Below are 8492 nucleotides of genomic sequence, written 5' to 3'. Positions count from 1 at the left end.
CTAAAAGACAACGAAGGTTATAAGACGATTTTTCTTGAAAGCTTTGGATTAAAGTAGTAGTTTCTGAACTTTTGATTAAGAAAAGTTTTAGTAATAATATATGTAAATTAAACGAGTTACTTCTTATTATTATAAATGAATTAAATTTCAATTGTTTTGTGTTTGGAAACTATGTGTTAAGCTTTCATGAAGAAATGTCTCGTGAAAGGTTAAATATTTGTTTTCTTATTAAACCCAGTTTTATTGTAAGATTTTATTCAATAAAGATTTCTAAAGATTTCAGTAGCTGTTTGAAGATAGTAATTAGAGATTTAGGTAATAAACTCGAGTTTCTTGTAAGTTTCAGCTAGGTGGTACTAAGTAGGATGATTGATGGTGGAAGTACAAGCAAAACGCCCTAACTATTCCCGTTATTCGGTCTATCTTATTCACTCTTGAGCCGACTTTTTAGTATTTGGAGTATCTCTTATGACTTTAGAATCACCTATTCCTCTGTTCTTATTACCCCCCGTTAAATTTCAATTCGAGGACGAATTGCCTTAAGGGGGGGAGATTGAAACGCCCTGAATTTTTATTTTCGAAACTTTTGAATTTTTATTAAATCAAAAATCGCAAATTTTGGCCGCGTGGGCTGCAATTGTAACACAGTCCCAATTCGAGCCCAAATTTTCGAATTAGGCCTAAGCCCAAAATAGTTCATTTGGAAATTTTCGGTTTGAGAACAGTTAAAAATTTTCGAGAAATAACATGAAACACCAGCGATTAATCTATTATAAATATATATAAATTAACTATTCTAAATTTAAAATCATTACTATTAATACTTTTATTATTATTAAGTAAATGGAGGAAAGGTTACAGAACCTAATAAAAATAATTAAAATAAATCGAACCGGACCTGGGAATTTAATCGATTTATCGAAAACCACACGAATAATAGTAAAACCGAGTGAAAAACTCAAAAACCAAACAAAAAGAGACCAAATCACTAATCAAACCGAACCGGTTCGAATCGAACCGGAATGGCCCAGCCCACTTTCCTTCCTTCCTTTTCTTTTTCTTTCTTTTCTCTCCTTCCTTTCTCTCCTTCTTCTTCCTCGCGCGACAGCACCCTCTCCTTTGCTCCACTGCGTTCTCCGTCGACGGGCCACGGAATCCGGCAACCAAGCCCTTTATCTTCATCTTCTCGACGAGAGGAGCTCACTGGTGGTCTTGTTTCGTTGAATGGAGGTCGAGATCGAAGGAGGCAGCAACTCAGCGTCGCGCGTTGAAGATCCGGCGATCCACGCCGTTTGCGACGGCTGCAGCTTGAAGGAACAGCGTCGATCGACTCCTCTCCTCCCCATGAACATTTTCCCTCCACCAATGTGTGATTTTGCTTGAATTTTGAGGAACCACCATGGACGGCGGCTTGAAGGTGGCTGTGGAGTTCGATCCGGCCAAACGAGCCACTGGCTCAATAAATTGATAGCAGATTTGGATTCCTCACAAAAAATTGGAGTCGGGTGATGGTGACCTTGCAATTTTCTGGGCGGTTTAACTTTTCCGGCCACCGTGCACGGCGGCGTCGGCGGCGGTTCGGTGACCGGCCGGCGACACTCCGGTGAGGCCTCGATAGACAGAATTTTCTTCCCTTCACGCTGATCCCGGAATCGTCGCCCGATTCTCAATTGGTATGCTCTAAGACTAAACTCTCAATTTTTATACATATAAAAAAAGAATTAATTGATTAATGAATTTAATTGAGTAATTAAATAGATTAAGTTGAATAATAAGAAATTAGGTATAGAAATAGCTTAAAAATTTATAGAACGTTTATAGTCCTTTGTAAATAGATTAGATTGGTTAGTATGTGGTAATTCCGATAGCGAATATGATCAGATAACTGGTTTAGGTTCTTTAGAATAACGTAATAGCAAATTGGTTTAGAACATTGACAAATAAATTACATGCGCTAGAATTATAATTAGGAGGTTTAATAATGAGATGATAATTCCTAGCTAATATTTATGTAAGTCAATCTAGGAATTTTAATAAATATTGTTAGGAGAAGTTATAATTTAAAGTAAATAGTTATAGGGGCAATTAACAATATTATTGAATTACGCTTAGAGGTTAATATAAATGGTTAATTAGTTGATTTGGAATTATTAAGTGTGTATATGTAAGTGTGATGGATGATATCTGTAGCTTGAAGCTGATTGGCTGTCTGAGATGATTGATCGAATGATTGAAAAATAAAATTATGGCGGACGGGATGAGTTGACTTGAATTGCCCGATGGATGGGCTGTGTGTATTGATTGATAAATATATAATATTATTGTGATATTTAAACAGGTAGATAGTCTTATTTTTAGGGGAGATGCTGCCGAAATTTTGATAGAAATTAGACTAAATTTTAATTAACAACATAATTAATAAGTTTATTTAGATTAGTTCTATAAATTGGTACTCAATAAATATAGTGCTCTGACTGTTTATAATCTTTATTATTCATTTAACTATTTACATATTCATTTATTTATTTTATTATTGTTGTTAATTGCTAATACTATTTATTTATTTATTTATTTGCATTGATTTTGGATGTTTAATTGTGCATTGCATTACGATGTCTAATTGAATAATATGTCTGAATTTGAATGCAATGTTTGATTTATTGTGTTGTGATATTGCTGTGCTTTGTTTGTGTGGAATTGGGATGAAGTGGGTCACCATGGGTTTGTGAGACTGTTTCTGTTATACGGATCCTGATTCTGATTTCTGTTATATGGATCCTGATTCTGTTTCTGTTAGCCGGGTAAATGGGAGATCGGCGCCCCCGTGTGCACCTACTGTTACCGTTACTGTTAACCACAGGTTGGCTTCTTTATTGGGCGCACCGGATAATCTAGATTTGATCGCAGCCCGCAGGGTGGCCTCCTGTTGTGAGCGCCTGATGATCTAGATTTGATGGAGACGACCGGGTTGCCTCCTGTTGGTATGGAAAAGAAGAGAGAGAATGGAAAGAAAAATGAGAGGGCTGGTCAAGTGAGGATTAGACCGGTCGGCCAGTATGGGGGATCGGCTCCCTGGTGCACATGTGAGAGGATGAGCCATGCGGGAGGACGGCTCATCGGGGGTTCGGTGACTCCACTGACTAATTTCCACGTGATGTGATTATATGAAGATGTTAATAATTGTGAGTGCTGGTGATATGCCATTTGTGTGACTGGCTGTGTGAGCATATACCTAGTCGGATGACTAGGTTGATATATTTATACAATGATGTGAATGCTTGTGTTGTGCAATAATTATTATTCATTAATAAACTCACATCTCTTTTGTTTAAATCTTTCAGGAAGTAGCATTTTCTAAATCCCAGCTATAACTCTGCTCTTCACTATAAAAAAAAAGAAATTCGCTAATTTTCGTATTGATCAATTAAATAGATAAATGTCCGAAGACTTATATGTATACATCCGTCAATGAACTCCGCAGTTATAGAATTTGTATACTTTTAAGTTCTGTATTATTATAGATGGAATAATTCTGTGAGCCTGTTTTATTAAATATAGTGAAATTTGTAAATGTTTAAAATTATATTGAGATAGCAAATTTGTAGTGTTTCAGGCTTACTACGGGCCTCGGGGGCCTTAAGCTTACCTGGGCCCTAGTGCCGGTCCGGCCCATGGAAATGGGTCGTGACAAAGTTGGTATCAGAGCTTAGGTTAGAAATTTTAGGACACAACTGCGGAGCATAGGAAATTTCTTTATGTTGGGATCGGCCGTAACCAACATAAGGAAGGAAACCTTGTGATTTTCCTCTCTAGGGATGGTGGACGCACTAGACCCTATGAGGTGGGAAAACCCACACCTATTGTGTAAAAATCGATAAACGATAGAAGAACTAATTGAGGATTAGAGTGAAAGTAATGGATAGTAGGATGAACCCATCACAATACCTGTAGGGGCTAAAGCAATTATCAACCCTTAAGCTAGGGAATAGAGTAATACCTGATGGTAGTGGATTGGCCTGATCACCCAGTACACTACTTTTCATGTGAGCTCTATTCCTACAGTGAATAGGATAGTGTAGAGGATAAATAGTTTTTTTTCATTTGAATGGCGAATTGATGAACTTTGGGTGATTAGGAATCGGCATTTTAGTATTCAGCTCAGCTACTGAATTTCTTTAGAATATATTCAAAAGATAATCTTTTTAATTGTTTTATTTACTTGATATTTGATATTTAAAATTTAAAACTTCATTTTTATTTTGAATTCAAATTGTGTTATGATAAATAATTTGAAATTGATTATTTATATAGAAAATTATTTTTGAAAGTTGTCTATTTATATCACGGGGCCAATTGGATTAGATCATAAAATGAAATGATTGCGAGGATAATAAAATTTTAAAGATGATTTGGAAAAGAAGAATAAGACAAACGGTGATGATGATAGTAAGTAAGTAGACACTTAGTAGCTAAGTAAGAACGTAAACATTAGAAAGGTTTGAGGAGACAATTTTAGTTTAGAAGCTAGATTGCAACCAGAGTTAGAGTGTAGGACTGTTTAATGTAATAAATGGGAGAAATAACATTAGAAATGATATATGTAATGAGTTGTAATATACACATGAGGAGTATTTGTGAGGAATTCATGAATACCTTATTAGACTTTGATAAGGAAAAAGATTGGTTGAAAATCCTAAAGTCAAAAATGAAGTTAGAGGTAGATAAAATAAGTAAGTTGACATATGGAGTGGATTCTTATTGCAAATATTATTGATAAAGGTATAGAAACAGGTAGATTATTGCGTCTATTGAAAATTTAGTATGGTAGTTTAAAATGTTGGTCATTAGGTAAGTCATCAGCGATGATGATTAGTAGTATGAAAGAAACCAAGAGGATAAAATAATTAATAAGAGTATTTAATATCCTTAGGATGAACTAATAGCAATATTGGTGGAATGAAAGTTATTAAAAATATAAGAGCTAGGAGAGATTAAAGGTGTTATTATGAAAGCCCATTTGATGATAAGTTTTCGGGTAACTTGATAGATTAAGTATTAAAGAGAAACTGATGGTTAAACAGGAAAGATATTAAAAATCTTTGTAGAGGCATGATAACTGGGGGTACAGTTGCACCAGTCTATAGTAAGAATATTATAGGGAAAATAGAAATTGTATAGATAAGAACTGAGAGAGAGTGAGCTCGAGTCGCCCTGTGATACTAAAAGACAACGAAGGTTATAAGACGATTTTTCTTGAAAGCTTTGGATTAAAGTAGTAGTTTCTGAACTTTTGATTAAGAAAAGTTTTAGTAATAATATATGTAAATTAAACGAGTTACTTCTTATTATTATAAATGAATTAAATTTCAATTGTTTTGTGTTTGGAAACTATGTGTTAAGCTTTCATGAAGAAATGTCTCGTGAAAGGTTAAATATTTGTTTTCTTATTAAACCCAGTTTTATTGTAAGATTTTATTCAATAAAGATTTCTAAAGATTTCAGTAGCTGTTTGAAGATAGTAATTAGAGATTTAGGTAATAAACTCGAGTTTCTTGTAAGTTTCAGCTAGGTGGTACTAAGTAGGATGATTGATGGTGGAAGTACAAGCAAAACGCCCTAACTATTCCCGTTATTCGGTCTATCTTATTCACTCTTGAGCCGACTTTTTAGTATTTGGAGTATCTCTTATGACTTTAGAATCACCTATTCCTCTGTTCTTATTACCCCCCGTTAAATTTCAATTCGAGGACGAATTGCCTTAAGGGGGGGAGATTGAAACGCCCTGAATTTTTATTTTCGAAACTTTTGAATTTTTATTAAATCAAAAATCGCAAATTTTGGCCGCGTGGGCTGCAATTGTAACACAGTCCCAATTCGAGCCCAAATTTTCGAATTAGGCCTAAGCCCAAAATAGTTCATTTGGAAATTTTCGGTTTGAGAACAGTTAAAAATTTTCGAGAAATAACATGAAACACCAGCGATTAATCTATTATAAATATATATAAATTAACTATTCTAAATTTAAAATCATTACTATTAATACTTTTATTATTATTAAGTAAATGGAGGAAAGGTTACAGAACCTAATAAAAATAATTAAAATAAATCGAACCGGACCTGGGAATTTAATCGATTTATCGAAAACCACACGAATAATAGTAAAACCGAGTGAAAAACTCAAAAACCAAACAAAAAGAGACCAAATCACTAATCAAACCGAACCGGTTCGAATCGAACCGGAATGGCCCAGCCCACTTTCCTTCCTTCCTTTTCTTTTTCTTTCTTTTCTCTCCTTCCTTTCTCTCCTTCTTCTTCCTCGCGCGACAGCACCCTCTCCTTTGCTCCACTGCGTTCTCCGTCGACGGGCCACGGAATCCGGCAACCAAGCCCTTTATCTTCATCTTCTCGACGAGAGGAGCTCACTGGTGGTCTTGTTTCGTTGAATGGAGGTCGAGATCGAAGGAGGCAGCAACTCAGCGTCGCGCGTTGAAGATCCGGCGATCCACGCCGTTTGCGACGGCTGCAGCTTGAAGGAACAGCGTCGATCGACTCCTCTCCTCCCCATGAACATTTTCCCTCCACCAATGTGTGATTTTGCTTGAATTTTGAGGAACCACCATGGACGGCGGCTTGAAGGTGGCTGTGGAGTTCGATCCGGCCAAACGAGCCACTGGCTCAATAAATTGATAGCAGATTTGGATTCCTCACAAAAAATTGGAGTCGGGTGATGGTGACCTTGCAATTTTCTGGGCGGTTTAACTTTTCCGGCCACCGTGCACGGCGGCGTCGGCGGCGGTTCGGTGACCGGCCGGCGACACTCCGGTGAGGCCTCGATAGACAGAATTTTCTTCCCTTCACGCTGATCCCGGAATCGTCGCCCGATTCTCAATTGGTATGCTCTAAGACTAAACTCTCAATTTTTATACATATAAAAAAAGAATTAATTGATTAATGAATTTAATTGAGTAATTAAATAGATTAAGTTGAATAATAAGAAATTAGGTATAGAAATAGCTTAAAAATTTATAGAACGTTTATAGTCCTTTGTAAATAGATTAGATTGGTTAGTATGTGGTAATTCCGATAGCGAATATGATCAGATAACTGGTTTAGGTTCTTTAGAATAACGTAATAGCAAATTGGTTTAGAACATTGACAAATAAATTACATGCGCTAGAATTATAATTAGGAGGTTTAATAATGAGATGATAATTCCTAGCTAATATTTATGTAAGTCAATCTAGGAATTTTAATAAATATTGTTAGGAGAAGTTATAATTTAAAGTAAATAGTTATAGGGGCAATTAACAATATTATTGAATTACGCTTAGAGGTTAATATAAATGGTTAATTAGTTGATTTGGAATTATTAAGTGTGTATATGTAAGTGTGATGGATGATATCTGTAGCTTGAAGCTGATTGGCTGTCTGAGATGATTGATCGAATGATTGAAAAATAAAATTATGGCGGACGGGATGAGTTGACTTGAATTGCCCGATGGATGGGCTGTGTGTATTGATTGATAAATATATAATATTATTGTGATATTTAAACAGGTAGATAGTCTTATTTTTAGGGGAGATGCTGCCGAAATTTTGATAGAAATTAGACTAAATTTTAATTAACAACATAATTAATAAGTTTATTTAGATTAGTTCTATAAATTGGTACTCAATAAATATAGTGCTCTGACTGTTTATAATCTTTATTATTCATTTAACTATTTACATATTCATTTATTTATTTTATTATTGTTGTTAATTGCTAATACTATTTATTTATTTATTTATTTGCATTGATTTTGGATGTTTAATTGTGCATTGCATTACGATGTCTAATTGAATAATATGTCTGAATTTGAATGCAATGTTTGATTTATTGTGTTGTGATATTGCTGTGCTTTGTTTGTGTGGAATTGGGATGAAGTGGGTCACCATGGGTTTGTGAGACTGTTTCTGTTATACGGATCCTGATTCTGATTTCTGTTATATGGATCCTGATTCTGTTTCTGTTAGCCGGGTAAATGGGAGATCGGCGCCCCCGTGTGCACCTACTGTTACCGTTACTGTTAACCACAGGTTGGCTTCTTTATTGGGCGCACCGGATAATCTAGATTTGATCGCAGCCCGCAGGGTGGCCTCCTGTTGTGAGCGCCTGATGATCTAGATTTGATGGAGACGACCGGGTTGCCTCCTGTTGGTATGGAAAAGAAGAGAGAGAATGGAAAGAAAAATGAGAGGGCTGGTCAAGTGAGGATTAGACCGGTCGGCCAGTATGGGGGATCGGCTCCCTGGTGCACATGTGAGAGGATGAGCCATGCGGGAGGACGGCTCATCGGGGGTTCGGTGACTCCACTGACTAATTTCCACGTGATGTGATTATATGAAGATGTTAATAATTGTGAGTGCTGGTGATATGCCATTTGTGTGACTGGCTGTGTGAGCATATACCTAGTCGGATGACTAGGTTGATATATTTATACAATGATGTG

Source organism: Jatropha curcas, chromosome 9 (genome assembly GCF_041381405.1).
Source record: "Jatropha curcas cultivar XTBG-Jc1 chromosome 9, XTBG_Jcur_1.0, whole genome shotgun sequence".
NCBI classification, from domain to species: Eukaryota; Viridiplantae; Streptophyta; class Magnoliopsida; order Malpighiales; family Euphorbiaceae; genus Jatropha; species Jatropha curcas.
The sequence above is the reverse complement of the archived record's forward strand: the minus strand, read 5'-3'. Positions refer to the sequence as shown.